Source organism: Macaca mulatta, chromosome 15, assembly GCF_049350105.2.
Source record: "Macaca mulatta isolate MMU2019108-1 chromosome 15, T2T-MMU8v2.0, whole genome shotgun sequence".
In the NCBI taxonomy this organism is placed as follows: Eukaryota; Metazoa; Chordata; class Mammalia; order Primates; family Cercopithecidae; genus Macaca; species Macaca mulatta.
This window is the reverse complement of record NC_133420.1, coordinates 69,887,364-69,906,746: the sequence shown is the minus strand read 5'-3', so window position 1 is coordinate 69,906,746 and position 19,383 is coordinate 69,887,364.

The window sequence follows — 19,383 nt, the reverse complement described above, 5'->3', positions numbered from 1 at the left end:
GCTATTTCAATCACAAAAGCCATGAGCTATATAGAATTCTCAAGAAGGTGATTCTCCTTAGTAGTTCCCTTTTACTCTGTAGTTAGAGCTGCAGGCACACAGGCTCAGGTCACTCCACAAGTCAGTCAATATTGCAAACCATACATAATGGTATACTTAATAAGTATATAACTGGTATAGATTAAACATTCCACAACAAACAGTAACATTCAACATCCAGAGAAAGGGGATAGGAAAAAGGATTAACAAGCCAGTCAGGACAAAAGGAATATCCTGGTTTAACCCTGGTGGTCCATTGGTCTTGAAAGGAAGAGTCTTTGGTGTGGACAGAGCCGTCGATGGCAGGTGCCAGGGACCTATCACGAGTAATAACAAAATAGTGTCTGTTAAAACGACTGTTTGAAGCTGCTGAAGTCCTTCTCTTTTTATGGCCACAGAGTTCTCTGCTGAGGACTGATAGTGAAAGAGTGTGCTTGGTTATGTCCTTATGTGGTTGGATGTAGTCTTTATTTATTAGGTAAAACATCTGGTCTCTCTTGGCAAAGTTTCCTATGAAATGTAGGATGGGATCTTTTTCTAAGTTGGAATTACTTATGTCAAGAGTGCTCTGTACACCATTTATATGTATTCTTTTGAAAACTGTCTCCTCAGGTCCTTTGCCCATGTTTTCATTGTGGTGTTGTTTTTTCCTGCTCTTGAATTGTTTAAGTGTGTTACATATTTTGCATATTAATTCTTCATCAGATATACAGTTTGCAATTATTTCTTCTCATTTCATAGATTGTCTCTTCACTCTGTAGATGGTTTTCTTTGCTTTGCTGACATTTTTTAGTTTGATGAAATCCATTTGTCTTTTGCTTTTGTTGCCTGTGCTTAGGGTCTGTTGAGAAAAAACTCCATCCATGTTTTTCCCCCGATCTCACACCATGACAATCACCCACATGAAAGGCTTTTGTGATCCCAAAATATGTGGGGATTTCTCCTCACTACCATGCAAGCAATCAGTTCTTCAGCCAACACCAACTAGGGGTCCCCCAATTCAATTCTGACACTACCTACCTGGAGTCAGTGCCAGATCCTACAGATTGAAGGCTCAGTCCCCAAAATGCCCTCTACCTTCAGACAGTTGCAAATCTGAGCCTCTAAAACTTCTGACTGACCAGCTTCACATTAAGTTTTATACAATCTCCTTTTTGCGTTCAATTAATTTACTGGAGCAGCTCACATAACTGAGGGAAATATTTACTTATGTTTACTGGTTTATTATAAAGGATATTACAAAGGATACAAATGAATAGATGAATAGGGTGAGGTCTGGGAGAGAGGACATGGAACTTCTATCCCCTACCCAGGTGTACCACCCTCCAGGAGTCTCCCTGCGTTCAGGTATTTGAAAGTGCTCAAACGCTGTCCTCTTGTTTTTTTTTTTTTTTTTTTTTTTTTTTTTTAACGGAGGTTTCGTTACATATGGATGATTGATTAAACCCTTGGCCATTGGTAGTTAACTTGACCTTTAGCTCTCTTTCCTCCACAGAAGTTGGGGGGTGGGATTGAAAGTCCTAACACTCTAATCATGTCTTTGTCTTTCTAGTGACCAGCCTTATCTTGAAGTTACTGTTGTAGGATTTTCTCCTTATTTCCGCTATAAAGAGGATTCTTTTCACATGACCAGGAAGGATTACGCTGGCAGATATTCTGAAGGGTGAAGGGGAATGGAATTTATTGGCTAAAAAGGAAAAAGGAAAAAACAACACAGCAAAGGGTCCTGCTAACAGGCTCTTCACCTCACCAACTGAATCCCAGGTTACCGCCTAGGAACAGGAACAGGAGAGGCCAGGATCCTCCCCGTTGCAAATAGTGTGAATTTTCCAAATCTCCACCCTCTACTCCCAGTGTACAGGTGGCTATTATTCCAAAAGAATCAGTTGGGAAAAGGGCAGGCTTCATCAGGACTGGCAATCTGGTTTTTCAGCCTTCAGGCTTCAAGGTGGGGTTTTGCCAGAGGGGCCCTTGGCTGCCTCCTTTCTCTATCACTATCAGTCAACATTAGCATACAGAAAGACAGCACTTTGGAGATTTCAAGGATTTTCAGAGTTGTATTGTGGGGAATGGGGATGAAGGCTAAATACATACTTTACAATTTCACAGGGTTATTTCCAAAAAATATATTGTCTAAACCAATGTCAAAAAGCTTTTTCCTGTCATATTCTTTTAGCGGTTTTATGGTTTCAGGTCTTACCTTTAAGTGTTTAATTCACTTTGAGTTGATTTTTGTGTATGGCGTGAAAGAGAGGTCCAGTTTCATTCTTCTGCATGTGCATATCCAGTTTTCTGAACATCATTTATTGAAGAGACTGTCCTTTCCCCATGGTGTGTTCTTGGCAACTTTGTAGAAGTCCAGTTGATCATAAATGTATTGATTTATTTAATGAGTCTCTATTCTTTTCCCTGGTCTATATGTTTGTTACTTTTTATGCCAGTACCATACAGTTTGCTATAGCTTTATTATATATTTTGAAATCAGGTAGTGTGATGTCTCCAGCTTTTTTCTTGCTCAAGATCACGCTGGGTATTCAGCATCTTTTGTGGACTACCATACGATATGTGAATCCCACTTATGGGTGTAAATCCAAAGGAAGTGAAACCAGCATCTTGAAGAGCTATCTGCACTCTCACTTTCATTATAGCATTACTCACAATAGCTAAGGTATGAATCAATATAGGTGTCCATTTGTAGATAAACGGATAAAGAAAATGTGAATGTGATTATGTATACACAGACACAGATACAAACACACCCATGTATGTACGTGTGTGAAAATATATGTGTGCATGTGTGTGTGTAAACAGAACGTTATTTAAACTTAATAAAGAAGTAAATCTTGTCACTTGTAACAACATGGATGCACCTGGAGGACATTAGGTTAAGTGAACTAAGCCAGGCATAGAAAGAAAACTATTGCATGATTTCACTTATATTTGGAATCTAAAAAGGTTGAACACATAGAAGTTGAGAGTAGAATAGTAGTTTCCAGGGCTTTGGGGTGGGGAAATGGGGAGATGTTAGTCAAAGGGTAAAAAGTTTTGGTTACACAGGATGAATAAGTTCTGGAGATTCAATGTACAACATTGACTATAGTTAACAATATTGTACCATATACTTAAAATTTACTAAGAGGGTAGATCATAAAGGTTCTCATGAATCACAAAAATAGTAACTATTTGTAGTGATAGATATGTTAATTAGCTTGATTATGGTAATCATTTTACAATTTTACATATATAAAAACATCATTTGTACAACTTAAATTTATAAAATTTTGTCAATTACACCTCAATAAATCTGGAAAAAATCTGGTTCTTCAAAAAATTAATAAAATTGATAAACCTCCATTGAGGATAACAAAGATAAAAGAAGACACAAATCGCCAACATCAGGAATAAAATAGATGATATCATTACAGATTCTACAGCAATGAAAAGAACAATAATGGGAAATTTATCCTCATGAATTTATGCTCAACTTTATCTTCACAAATTTCATAATGTTGAAGAAAAAGATCAATTATTTGAACACTAAAAATTACCAGAAGCTCAACCAAGGTAATAAAGACAATGTGAATAATTTTATAACGATTAAAGAATCTGAATTTATAATGAAAAACCACTGACTAGCATAGAACTATCTAGGTCCATATAGTTTCATCGTAAAGGTCTATCAGACATTTGATGAACTCCCACCAATTTTAGACAATATATTCCTGAAAATAAGGGAGAAAATTTCCCAACTTATTTCATGAGGTTAACTATTATTCTCACAACAAAACCAAAACACTACAAAAAAGAAAAGAAAAACTATAAACTATTATCCCTCATGAACTTGGAGGCAAAACTTTTTATCAAAATATCTAACTTACCAATGAATAAAAATAATATATACCTGGATCAACTGTATTCCAGGTATGTAAATCTGGTTACAAATTCAAATACCAAAAATGTAATTTGCTACATCAATAGGCTAAAGAAGAAAAATCACATGATCCTATTACACTTAAACATAAGAGCTGAAATTGCAAAATCTAACTCAAAAATAGCATTTGACAACATACCACTCACATTCATGATAAAACATTTCCAGCCAAGTAGAATTGGAGAAGGGCCAGGAACTTCCTCTACTTGAGAAAGATCATCTACCAAAAACCTAAAGCTAACCACATCCTTAATTGTTAAAGACCAGATGCTTTTTATCTAAGATCAGAAAGAAGGCAAGGATGCCCACGATCACTAACCTTATTCAAAAATTACTAGAAGTTGTTGTCAGCACAAGAAGGCAAGGCAAGGAAACAACAGTTATACTGATTAGAAATTTAAAAAAAACAAAACAAGAAAAACCCACATCTATTTGCAAATGCATTGATTGTCTATATAGGGAACATAAAGGAACTTATAGAGAAAATCCTACAACTAAATGAGTTTAAAAGAGGCTGAGGTGGGTGGATCATGAAGTCAGGAGATCAAGACCATAATGGCTAATATGGTGTCTACTAAAAATACAAAAATAAAAATCAGCCAGACATGGTGGCACATGCCTATAGTACCAGCTACTCGGGAGGCTGAGGCAGGAGAATCGCTTGAACTGGGAGGTAGAGGTTGCAGTGAGCCTAGATCATGGCACTGCACTCCAGTCTGGGCAAAGAGCAAGACTCTGTCTCAAAAAAAAAAAAAAAAAAAAAAAAAAAGTGAGTTTAAGATGATTGCAGGAAACAAGATCACCATGCAAAAAAATCAATTGCATTTCTTTATAGTACAAAAAAAAGTGGTGGAAACCAAATTATTTAAAAGATTGATGATTATTCAAAGCAAAATGAAGTAATTAGATATAAATGTGATAATACGTACAGGTCTTGGTGAAAATTACAAAATGCTGGTGAATTTCATTAAAGAAAACCTACATAAATGGAGAGAAATACTGTGCTCATGGATGGATTGAATACACAACATGGGAAATGCAGTATATCAATTCTCCTCAAATTGATTTACAGGTTTAACACAATTCATATTAAAATTCCAGATAGGTTTTTGTAGATATAGAGGAGTTTATTCTAAAATTTTATGGAAAGGCAAAGAAACTAGAATTGTTCAGTGTATTTTGGAAAAGAATAAATAGTTACTCTACACATTTTTAAGACATTTTATAGCTACATTATTCAAGACTGGGTGGTATTACCAGGAGAATAGAAATATCAATGAAACAAATAGAAAACCCAGAAATAGACTCAAAGAAACAATTTTTTGAAAAAGGTTCAAAAGCAATTCATGGAGAAAGGATAGACTTTGTAGTAAATTGTGCTGAAGAAAGTGGACATCCTTAACAGCAACAAAATAATAATACATCTTGACATATGTCTTACACTTTATACAAAAATTAACTGGAAATGGATCATAGACTAAAATGTAAAATGTGAAACTAAAATCTTTTAGTTAAAAAAGATAGAAGAAAAATATTCTAACTCTAAAGAAACAACTCAGACTTGACACCAAAAACACAATCCATAATAGGAAAAAAAATCAATTTGATTTCTTAAAAATTGCAAATGTTGGCTTTTTAAAGACCCTGTTATAGCATGAAAAGACAAACTACAGATCAGGAGAAAAGTTTTTGCAAATCAGATATCCAGCATATCCAATAAAGCCCTACTATCAAGAATATATAAATAAAATTTCAAAACTCAACAGTAAACAAATTATATATAATTATATATATAATTAAAACATATATATGTAATTAAAACATATATTTATATAATCAGGAAATGAGAAAGGTCTTGAGGAGGCATATCACCAAAGAGGACATAGAGATGTCAAATACACCTATGAAAAGATGCTTAACATGATTAGCCACTAGAGAAATGCAAACTAAAATCCCTATAAGATATTACTACATTCCTATCATAATGGTTAAAATTAAAAACTACTGATGACACCAAATGTTGATGAGAATGTGGAGAAACTGGATCCCTTACATTATTGGTGGGAATGTAAAATGATATAGCCAATCTGGAAATCAGTTTGACAATTTCTTAAAAAGAATTAAACATGTGCTTACCAAATGTCTGAGCAATTGCATTCTTAAGCTTATTTTCCAGAGAAATAAAAACTAAGTATATGTAAAAATCTATGCACACGTGTTTATATCAATAGCACAAAACTAAAAAGGGTCAGATGTTCTTCAACAGGTTACTTGTGAAATAAACTGTGACATATCCATAATATAAAATATTATTCAACAATGAAAAGGTAGACATTGTCGATACATACAATAATCTGAATGAATTGCTAGATTATTATACCAATTTAAAAGCTAATCCAAAAGCTTGTATACTATATATAATTTCATTTTCATAACATTCTTGAAATAACCAAATTATAGAAATGGAGAACTGATGAGTGGTTGCCAGCAGTTAAGGAGGATGTGGTGATGTAAAGGAAGTGAATATATCTATAACGGAACAATGTGATGGATTTTTATGGTAAGAATATGCCCTGTAGCCTGACTATATTAACGCCTATATCCTGGTTGTGATATAGTACTACAAGATGTTACAATCTGAGGAAACTGGGCAAAGGATACATGGGAACCCTCTCTTATTTCTTACAACCTCTTAGAAATCTACAATTAAAAATAAAAAGCTAACTTGACAAGAAAAGGTAATCTAGAAAGTGTAAGTACGTTAGTATTATTAGAGAGTAAGTGCTTATTCAAAGATATTGGGAAATGTGAATTAAATAATATGTAGGATGGGTAGAACTTGAAGTTCATGATATAAAGTGTGAAATTTGTTGTCCAACTGATGGTGGATGCTGCGGCATTGTATCAATCAGTATTCTATTGCTGCTCTAACAAATTATTACAACCTTAATGCCATAAAATAACACAAATTTATTATCTTACAGTTCTAGAGGTCTGAAGTCTGAAATGAGCTTTACTGAGCTACAATTAAGGTGACAGGAGAGCTTTTTTTTTTTTTTTCCTGGTAGCTGTAAGGAAGAATCTGTTCCCTTATTTTTTCCAACATCTAGAGGCTGTCTACATTCCTTGGCAAATATCCTTCTCCACCATTTTCAAAGTCAAGCTCTGAGCTCTCCTCTGTTTCTATTTTACTTATAAGGACCAATATAATTTCTTCATCTTAAGATTCTCAACTTAATCACATCAGCAAAAACGCTTTTGCCATATAACCTAACATAGTCACAGGTTCTAGGGATTAGAACATGGACATTTTGGGGGAGGGGTATTACAATGGGATGATGATTACAAATGGCTTCTGAGATAGCTAAAGGAATTCAAGGCTAGTTTTATCCATTCTACCCAATAGATTTGTTGGAATTCAGTAAAATTGACTAGCAGTTTTGTATAGTGTTATAATTTGCCTATTCCCCCAAGTCTTCCAGCCCTGTATTCAAGGTTGAAGCTCAAAGTAGAGAAATATAATGATCTAGATATTACTTTTTTCCTCTAGATGGATGTGGCAGATCATGGACATTCTTTTAAAGACTTCTGTGGACATGGTCTCACATTTCAATTTTTGTTGTGACTTCATTGGACCTACATCAAAAATTCCCAGTGAACAAGATGTGCACATCAGTAAATTTGATGGTACCTAATTCTCCCCCTCCTGTTCAAAAAAGGAAGATCCATGCTTCATTCCTCTGTCTCCTATGAGACTATCATATTGAAAGGGCTGCTGGTGGTCTTTAATGCTTTACTATTTTATGCCAAAGATTTATTTAGAAAATTATGTGCCAATTAAAATGGATGTATTTATCTGTACTGTCTTGCTTGAGGTAGATATTAATAGGGTAATTCTAAATGTTCTACCATACAAAATTTACTATAATTAACTTAAAGTAAAAAATTCATTATAACTTTTACTTTCCTTTTGTTTTTAACCATGGAAATACACATTTTATGAAATTTTCCATATACAGGCTGTCATCTACTCTCATTTATTTCATGTCTGTAGGTGAAATAACCATAGACATGACTCTAAAAATTGATCTCCAAAGTGTTGTACAAGAGACTTGCATAATCAGATTTGTAATATAGAAATAACATTTTAACTGCAGTATGACGGATGTGTGATTTCTGGAGTAGGAATGACTTATATTTATCTTTCCTGGATTTCTTAGGATATTTCCATTACAGTACGTTCAGCACTCATGAGAAATTACCCTTGGATATTGTTCAACAGCACAGGTATTAGTAAAGGAACATAAACATGCATTATGTTTATTTAATGTGTTGGTTAAGCCTTTATTTATCACATAAAGTTTGCACAGAGGTATTTCTCCTAATCAGAAAATGTGAAACTCTACCAAACTAAGCTGTCTCCGTGGCTTAACCAACTATAGTGTCATTTCATGAAATTTTAATGAAGTTAACAATAAATTGTAAATGAGTGCAGTGTTATTACTTGTCATGGAGTAGCAAAAAGAAAGCAGTAGAAATGTGAATTGCAATGCCAGTGAAATTAACATTTAAAGCAGCAATCAATGAAGAGTATCATTTACAATCTCAGCATACATGAGGCTCTCAATATAAGATAGATAAGGAATTCATGAAGGAAAGTTTCTGAAATTTTGGCTACAACTTATGTGGTACTTGAAAGGAGCACTAATGTCAACTTGCCGACACCATTTGAAGTTCTCTTTCAGGAGGTGAAAAAAAATTGCCTCTCCACTATTACTGTATAACTGTTTGAAATGATTCATTCCTGATGTGGAAGAGCTTTAATATCATATCTTACCATAAATTTAATAATTCCCTAGTATCTTTGAGATGGCATGAAATTTCCTTAAGTCAAATAAAATGTGAATGTCAAAGACAAAGTGAAAATTCATTTCTTGGTTTCCTGGCCCCAGATAGCCTCTACTAATATATATTTTATTTTTAGGAGATAAGTATTTTCTGTCTTCACGCAAACATCACAAGTGTATTTTGTAGGCCATAATTACTACTTTTAATGTTCTAACATTCAGTTTCAATTTCAGTGTTCAATTTATTGCTCTCATGTAATGCATACTCCTAAATATCTTTAACTTTTAGATCTTTTGCTTCTATAAACAACATATCACTTCTTTAAGAATCTTAGCCTTGCAAGTTTTAGGTGTACTTTGGCAACTTGTAGCTACTTCAAAATAATTATGGAAGCATTTTAGTCATATATATACACACATATATATACACACACACATTTTTTATGTTTTATATTTTTATATATAATATATATGTGTGTATATATACACACACATATATATATAAAATTTTTTTTTTTTTTTCCTGAGGGAATGTCCAGAATTTGTTCCATGGGCACCATCCTTATGGATGGTATCGCAGATAGTTTTCCTGGTCTTCAAATTCTAGTGAAATGTACACATTGGTGGTACTGTCTTCAACACGGGGAGCTACCATGGAGTTAATTTCCAGATTCCTGCAAGAATTAAAACGAGGACATGGACAATGATAAAACTTGTCACAAGGTGCTGCTTAACTGATCACCAAACTCAGTGTATCAGAATATTGAACAAAAGTGTCAACTAGGAAAAATATAGATTAGAGAGGACTTGAGTTAGACGTTTACTTGAAAAGTTTAACAAATTAGGTAAATTAAATGAGTGGAACATTTCAACGAATAAGAAATATTTGATTTTTCTAGCATTTTCTTTAAGTATCATGATATATACATGTATTATACACATACATACACACATACATGTACAAATATAGTAATCTTAATTACTAAATAGAAATTACTAAATTCTAATAATGAGCATTATACTGGCATTAAATTCCTATTTTGACATTCAAATTAATTGGTTACCTTACTCAGACTAAAGGAATTCGGTAATCTATCTCCTCTTTCAAAATTTCTTGAATTATCCATTTTGTTGCATCTAATTATCCTTTTCTTCCAGTGTTAGATATTAATTTTTTTCCTCCTACATGCAATGAATGATTTTTGTATTAAGACATTTAAAACATATAAAATTCTCATTTCAGTGATGAGACTTACTCAAAGTTCAGGTCTCACTTATGGTTATCCTCACCTAATTTTTTGGGGGGAAATTTATATCCTTCAATATTAATTTTCTAAAAGCATCCTTCCTTTTATTCTAGGGAGAAAAGGCAGTAAAACATTTTTCCCTTCCTGGTTCTTCCTGTATTCTTTAAGGGTCTTGAATTCTATCCTTTGGGCATCCCACAGCAGTGGTAACAGTGGGAAAGTGGTGGCTAAATATCTATCTAGCTGTTTTCACTGGGGTTTTAATATTTAACTCTTAAGCCAGGGTTATGTTTGTTGTAATGTTATTATATAGAGCCTGGATAATTACTTTCTAAGTTTGTAGTGGAGGCAATGTTTAAACTTGACAGGGAACAAAACCATAATGGCTTTCAAGATTTCTGCAATATCTATCATTATTCAATTGGGCCTGAGAGGCCTCTGAGCCCAAACTAAGCCATCGCATCCCCTGTGACTTGCACATATACACCCAGATGGCCTGAAGTAACTGAAGAATCACAAAAGAAGTGAAAATGCCCTGCCCCTGCCTTAATGGATGACATTCCACCACAAAAGAAGTGAAAATGGCTGATCCTTGCCTTAAGTGATGACATTACCTTGTGCAATTCTCTTTCCTGGCTCATCCTGGCTCAAAAACCTCCCCCACTGAGTACCTTGTGACCCCCCACTCCTGCCCGCCATAGAACAACCGCCCTTTGACTGTAATTTTCCTTTACCTACCCAAATGCTATAAAATGGCCCCACCCTTATCTCCCTTTGCTGAAACTCTTTTCGGACTCAGCCTGCCCTCACCCAGGTGATTAAAAAGCTTTATTGCTCACACAAAGCCTGTTTGGTGGTCTCTTCACACGGACGTGCGTGACAGGGCCTTACTTGGCCAGTATGTACATTTGAAGCACAGAAATTATCCATACTAATTCACATCAGAAACAGAATATAAAAATGAAATAGAAATGTAAATCTCTGCTCCAACTAGGCCTCCAAACACAAAATTGTTTTCAGAATCAACTATTCAAACCCACCATTACTCTGGAGGATGAGATTCAAGGAATGCCTCCATTTAAGGCCAATAACTGAGCTCAAGTACTTAAATCTTTCTATTCTAAACCATGAGAATCCTAGGAGAAAACCTAAGAAATACCATTCTGGACATTGGCCTTACGGAAGAATTTATGACTAAATCCTCAAAAGCAATTGGAACTAAAACAAAAATTGGCAAGTGGGACCTAATTAAATGAAAGAGCTTCTGTATAGTAAAAGAAACTATCAACAGAGCAAAAAGACAACCTACAGAATGGGAGAAAATATTCTCAAACTATGCATCCAACAAAGGTGTAATATCCAGAATCTAAAAGGAACTTAACCAATTCAACAAGCAAAGAAGAAATAACCCCACTAAAAAGACATGAACATATACTTCTGAAAAGAAGTCATACAAGTGACCAAGAAACATATGGAAAAGTCCTGAATACTACTCATTATCAGAGAAATGCAAATCAAAACCACAAAGAGATACTTTCTCACACTAGTCAGAATGGCTACTATTAAAATGTCAAAAGATAAATGCTGCTGGAACTGCAGATGAAAGGGAACACTTCGACACTGTTGGTGAGAATGTCAAATAGTTCAACCACTGTGGAAAGCAGTTTGGAGATTTCTGAAAGAACTTAAAGCAGAACTGTCATTCAATCCCATATCCCATTCCTGGGTATATGTCCCACAGAAAATAAAATTGTCCTAGTAGAAAGACACAGGAACTCATATAGTCATTGCAGCACTACTCACAATATAAAAGACATGGAAATCAGCCTAAGAGTCCATCAACAGTGGATTGGATAAAGAAAATGTAGTACACATATATCACAGTATACTACACAGCCATAAACAGAATGAAATCATGTCCTTTGCAGCAATACAGATGCAGTAGAAAGCTATTATCCTAAGAGATTTATCACAGGAACAGACAACCAAATACCACATGTTCTTACTTATAAGTGGGAGCTAAATATTGGGACTCATGGACATAAAAATTGCAACAACAGACACTGGGGACTACTATTAAGGTGAGAGAGAGAAGGAGCAAGGGTTGAAAAAATTATTGAGTACTATGCTTAAAACCTGGGTGATGGGATCAACCATACCCCAAGCCTCAGCATAACACAATATACTCATGTAACAAACCTGCGCGTGTACCCTTATACCTAAAATAAAAGTTGAAATTATCAAAATAAATTAATAAATACATAAAAAGTAAAAATACAACCAGAGTAAGGCAACCTATGAAATGATTGCAGCAAATTTCTGAGGAAATAGGAAACAACAAAAGAAATCTGATAGGCATTCTACTGGTCCAATGAGATTGCAGCAAACTTTTCACCAACAGTTTTGAAATATTTCAGATTTTGAAGATGAATGCTCACATCTTTTTTTAGAGGCAGAAAGTGGAGAAGTAAAACCAACCAACAAACAAAAAGACATGGGAATATTCTTTAGGGATAGAATGCATACCTGTTGATGCACACCAACTGCTGCTGAAAACCAAACTGTTCATTGTGCACTGAATCAGAGAGAAAGCATCTCCTAAACAAGTAGGGAATATTCAGTAACAGAAAAGTAAATAGTCTTGTTTTCCCTTTCCATAAGCACGTCAGACATATAAATTTACCTGGATGTGGTGGGAGAACTAATGGGTTTTTTTATTTTGTGTGTTTTTTTAATTAATATTCATCATTTTTATTTTCCTAGCTCATTGTGTTTTCTGTATACATGGACCATAGTGTAAATGCCAAGGCTATTCAATTAACCAACTAGCATGGTACATAGTGGTCATTATGAAAAGCTGATATTAATATTTCATGCTGCAAATTTGTCATGGAATTACAGCAACAATTTGTAAAACTGGCATTTCAATATTTTGCCCAAAAATATTCATTGTGGATCAAGTAATGGGGAAGTAAAACATGTCTTTTAAATAAAAACAACATAGTAAGTACATTGGTAACATTGGGCCTAACAATGGGAAATGAAAGCAAAATGAATGTGATTGAATTGAGATATAAACCAGACTCTTTTCAATGAGGTATGGGATTTTTACTTATTTTATTTTATACATCCCTACTTCAATTTCATCCTTTTTCTTACTGATTTGTTTCCTTTAGGATACTGGCAAAATAGGAGATTATAACTTGTGACCTAGATCCCAGATTAAGTTTTAGAAGAAACAAAGAAAATAAAGTCAAAGAAATAGCTGAGTTTAGAGTGAATATCCATCCTCTGGACTTACATATGGACTTTATCGGAAAGATTGAAAAGCGCTCTTCGGTTTAATGAATTGAATGTGATTGGGTTCTGGATTGAATTACTAAGTGTCATTCAGCCAGAAGTTCAACTTATTACTGCACCTGATTCCAGTTAAATATTTTATGACACAGACAACTAGAGAAATTTGGAGCTGCTACCATAGGAGTAGAAGCCAAAACACCTTCAGAGATGATTTTATGCAACATCATATCACCCTGTACCATTGAAACTGCAATTATGGATGATAAAATTGTTTTAATATAGAAAATAATAATTTTCAAAAATTAAAAAAGTAAAGCATTTACTACCATGTTCTTTTCTACTTGTGTGAATATACTTGGGATTATATAAATCTAAAGAAAAAAGGCAAACAGCTTGGGCACATTTATCTGAACACCCACAGAATTCCAGTTAGTATCTTGAAGTGTTCAAGCAGTGAATTTTGATATTTTATATTTTTAGAGGTAAGACTTGTTATTGTTGCTGTTATTTTAAAAAACTGGAAAATTCTCATAAATAAATATAATAGGATTCTTAATTATTTATGTGAAACATTGATAATTATGGACTCCAAAGAAGTCAAATCAACATTTTTCTCTTTTATATTTCTCCTTTGTTTTATTATAACGTGATCTTATTTCTGGTTCAGTTAGTCTTGACATGACCAAAAAAATTGCTGAAAGTATATGGTTGATGGATGGCCTGGTGATACAAAATTAGTTTAACTTTCATTCTAAATCTTCACATGTAGAACATTTTTCTCTCCTACCTCCATCAGTACCATGCAATAAAATAAAATGACTCTGTTATAGCAAAGATAATATCTAAGATTTATATTAGCATAATCTTTTTCAAAGCACTGTGGATTTTTTTATTGGTAAATTTAACATTTATAATTTTAACTGTTCTCTCATCCTCTAAATAAGGTGTGATTTCGCTGAGAAAAAGAGTGAAATCCTATGCCAAGAGCTAATGCACACGAGATTCACATACTGCCAAGGAGCATCTATCTACAGAACCGACCCCTCTGTTGTTTTTTTTTTTAGTCCTTTTTAAGCCCTGAATATAGTGATTATGAACTTCTATGAAAAATGGCCTCTAAAAGTAAGCAGATGTTCCTACTTGTGACAAATTGGAGATATCTAAGCCTGTACTGGCAATCCTGAGTTTGCTGATTTGTGAAATCCAAGGTATCTCTGCAGCACCTATGGAATGATGTCTATCCTCACTCTTAGGGCCAAATTATCTGCTAAACACCTAGACACACTGCCTAGGCCTCACAACAACTTTAGGATCTCATGAAAATGTTTTAATTTTTAAAGAACTTTATTACAAAAAATAAACTTTTAGGTGAAGAAAATGTTTTAATATATAACTATTTTATGGCAATACACCTTAAAATGTAATTATAATATTTTTATGAAGAAAGGGGCCCAGGAAGTCAAAAGTGCCTAGGGCCTGTGAAAGTCACAATGCATCTCTTCTCACTCTCACCCTGTAGACATAATGCAAGACAGATGTAATGGAAAGCAATATATTTTGGGAATTGTATAATAGTCTCTTCAGATTCTGAACATTCCAAAAATAAATTTCAACTAATTTATCACTCAGTCATTGAATGGGTTCTAGTTTCCGTCAAATGGGAACAATGGCTATAATGTGAATATGTTCCAGCATGTTTCGATCACTGGCCAAAACACCGTTCTTTGCTGTATTCAAGTGAAAATCGTCATTCTGTGAAACCCTGCTTCATCAGTCAGTCACTCTTCAAAGACAGCACTAGTTCCCCAATTCACTGCATCCTAGGTTGGATGATCTGTGATGATATGATTGTACTGAAATGTATTGCTCAAATCATTCATCTGAATGCAGCACCTGCTCCCTCTTCAATATTTTATAGAACAGAAAACTTCTGAATGAAGACACCACAACCACGACTCACAGATACCAAATAACTCATGAGATGATTTTCTGCAATTATGTATGAGTTGTTGCATGTGGTTATTGGCACTAGATTATTTAGTGCTGAACATTGAATGGACATAAGAAAACCTGATTTTTGCCACAGCTTTCTCTTTGGTCTCTGACCTTGACCATGAGATGTACTCCATTGTGGATCATGTGTGTTCAATTAAAAAAGAAAAGTGGCTGATTTGGGGGATCTTTTCTACCTCTAAATGTCAGTAATTCTGTTGCTTATCTATATGTCTTCATATAATGTCTACTTTTATTGCCTGAGACCTGGCCTGTTGGTGAGCAGTTGCTAGGACCTCCAGCTGACGGAGTCCTTGAAATTGTCCATAAACATAAATAGTAAGTACAACTTGCAGGCTATAGTATACTTAGCTGTTTTCTGGGAGGCACTATTATAATTGCTATATGACATCCACAGATCATATCAAAGGAAAGGTCACGTATTACCATCTTAATAAGGACTGGATCAGATGTTAACATGGTTTTAATCTGTGAAGCCTCATGGAGACGATGCTGCCTTTTTTGCTTTGGTTTTTCACCAGCTGATTTGCAGGAAAGATTGAAGAATTCAGGGAGATATCTGTTAAGCTTCTAACTGTGAGGAAAGTCGTTAGCTATTTATGGCACTTCCTTTGTGCTAGCTTCAGTCTCTTACCAAATTAACTATATGTATCCAGAGCTAAGTGTCTACCAATGAGATCATAAAGCCTTACCATAATTTTAAGGTGGATAATAATATAAATAAATGTGTATTTTTACATTTTTGCTCTGCTTTAATGGAAACCATTTAACTACGTATTAAGTATGTGTCTTTATTTAATTTTGAAAAATACACAGGATGAGTTGACATATTTGTTTATGACTATATAATAAACCAAAGGTAGTATTTTCCTTTTTAGTACAAAAGAAGTGACTAAATCAAAGTTAAAGAAGAAAATACAAACTTTTTTTGACCTTACTCTACTGGCTAGGTCCTCCAGTACAATGTTAAATAGAAAAAAAAAGATCTCAGATTATCTTGACTTTTTCCCAGACTGAATGAAGAGCATTCAATATTTCATCATTAAGTAGCTTGTTTGCAACCAATATTCTGTAGATCTATTTGTTAGAATTGAGGTATTCTCTTATATGCCTAGTTTGCTGAGAGTCTTAATCATGAAAGATTGTTTAATGTTATCACAATTTTTCTAACTTTAATAAGATATTTATATAAAATTTTTATTTTTAATGCTTTTAATTGAACTGATTACTTTTGTGCCCATATTCATACACAGCATCATAAATTAACTATCTATATTATCATCTAAAGCCGACTTCTGAAACTAACTTCTCTCACCTACTCAAGACCCCTTTGTGTTAAAATTCCATCGAGGTGTTGTTTGTATTCACGGTCTCTGACTTTTGCCTTCTAATTTTTCAACACTTCCGTAAGAAAATATTAAAGCATAGAGAAATTTTGAAAGGGTTGTACAGTAAAAACACATATACCCATGATCTAGATTCTGTAATTAGTCTTTTATTGTCTTAGCTTTATCATGCATCTTTCCATATCTATGTTAATATCTCAATTTGTCTTTTAATTGAGGCATTTTGAATAAAGTTGTGTATTCATCAGTACACTCTACCCATAAATACTTTAATGTATATGTTAATAGAGTTTTTCCTTATTATTTCTACAGGAGAAGGTTTAAAATCAGTGCTTTTGCTTTCTTTGCTAGAAAAATTCACTGGTGAAGTCATCCAAGTTTTGAGATTTATTTGTAGAAAGGTTTTTAACTACCAATATAATATTTTTAAATAGACATAGAATATTTTTAAATAGATATATTCACACTTTCTATTTTCTATTGATTATTAGTATATATGTTTAAACTATTTTATTTTGAGAAAATGTAGATTCACAAGAGATTGTAAGAAAGAATACAGAAAGATCACATATGCCCTTCACTCAGTTCCCTCAGTGGTAAAATCTTGTATAACCATGGTACAATATCACAACCAAGAAGTAGATATTGATAAAATGCACAGACCTTATTCAGATTCCACATGCACTAGTTTGTGTGTGTGTGTGTGTGTGTGTGTGTGTGTGTGTGTGTATATAGTTTGTTGAATTCAGTTTTATTACATGTGTAGATTTATATGACCGCAACAGTCAAAATACAGAACAGTTTTTATCACAATCTCCCTTGTGCTACACTTTTGTAGTAACAACTCCCTCCCTCCCTCCCGTTCTCCCTTCTTCCTAAACTCTGACAACCACTAATCTGTCCTCCTTTCCTATAATTTTGTCATTTCAAAAATGCCATATAAGTGGAAGCATAAGTAGAAGCATTCAAGAATGCTATATAAGTGGAATTGTATGTTATCTTTGGGGATTGGATTTTTTTTTCCACTGAGTATTTGTCTTGAGATTGCTAAAAATATTCAGATGTATCAATAATCTATTTCTTTTATTTTTGCTGAGTAGTGTTTCATGGCACAGATGTAACACTTGTTTTTAACCATTAACTCATTGAAAGACATTTAGGTTGTTTCCAGTTTGGGGATAGTATGAATAAAGCTTGCAATGAATATTTGTGTTTAGGGTGTGTGTGTGTGTGTGTGTGTGTGTGTGTGAGAATATGTAAGTTTCTCTTTATATTTTGTATCATTTGCCCTAATGGTTCATTACAAATAGTAAATAATAATGCTGTATTACCTCCCCTCTTTATTGCCCTTTTTAAAATCCCAACATTTCTCCAGGTTTTGCCTTTTATCTCTCTTTCTCTGTCACATGAAAATTACCTTGAGGCAATAGGAGTGTCTAAGTATACTACTAGGTAAACTCTCCCAGACACAATACAATAAACATATTCACTGACTAGATATGGGTAAAATATAGCAACTAATGTGAAATGCCAACACAGGATAATCTTGGTTTTCATAATTCACTCTTGTCTTGTGTTTTCTGTCCGATCATTCCATATATTTTTTCTTTTTTGTAAAATATACATCATATTAATGTACATTTTATGTTTCTGAAATTTTTCAAATGTTCTGAAAACAGAAATGAAAGGCAATGAAGAAGTGAGGAAAACACTCATTTCTGCCATAGAATCGGTTATTCAGTACATAGCTTCCGAATAGCTCTTCAATTACTATTAGGACTATTCAATTGTATTGCAGTTTATCAGGTGTTTTCTGATTCATTATCTTATTTTAATCTCCAAATAATTCTGTGAATTAGGGAAGTAAGACTTTCTATATCCTTTTATAGACAAACAAGTCTTGGAAGATTAAGTGAACTACTCAAGAATATGTAATTAGTGGCAGAACTGGGATTGAATTCCAAATCCTGTACTCATTCAAATACATAACATTGTCTTTTCAAAATATGCTAGTATGCAGTACATATAACTGGATTATTTATAAATTTTTATCCATTAATGCTATAAAATTTTTTATAATAACCACTTCTAACCATGCTGTTTTGAGCCCCTATTTCCCACTAAATAAACAGAGATGCTTAATGCTATTTCAGTTCAATCCTATGATTTTGCATTCAGTTTCGACTATTCAAAGAGTGTTATCCTGGTTCTTACCGCTAATCGGTCCTGTTTATTTTGCAACTAAAATATCTCATTTTGATGTAATCCTCTTCCCCCTTCTTCCTAGTACTAGTTAACTTAATTCTAGCTCTGTGGGTGGAAATTTTTCTGGTGTTGCAACAGATTAAATCGAGAAGAGAAAAAAGAGATGCTTCCATACTGGATTGGGCAATGTTGCCACATCCTGCACATTAACTCACAGACTCTGGTCATACCTGCTCCCTCTGGGTACCAGGTGGCCAAATATTGCCTCTTTTGTGGAGTACAGTAGTTTATTCTACTAAGATCCTGAGTATCCTTTCTCTTTCTAGACACATTTTCCAGGTATGCAAACTACAGCTTGGGTACTTTACCTTCTTCATTTACTTTAGCCTCTGTAAGAGAGAGCCTCTGTCTTTTACAACAGAGACACCAGTCACTTTATTGTAAACCAGGCTAAG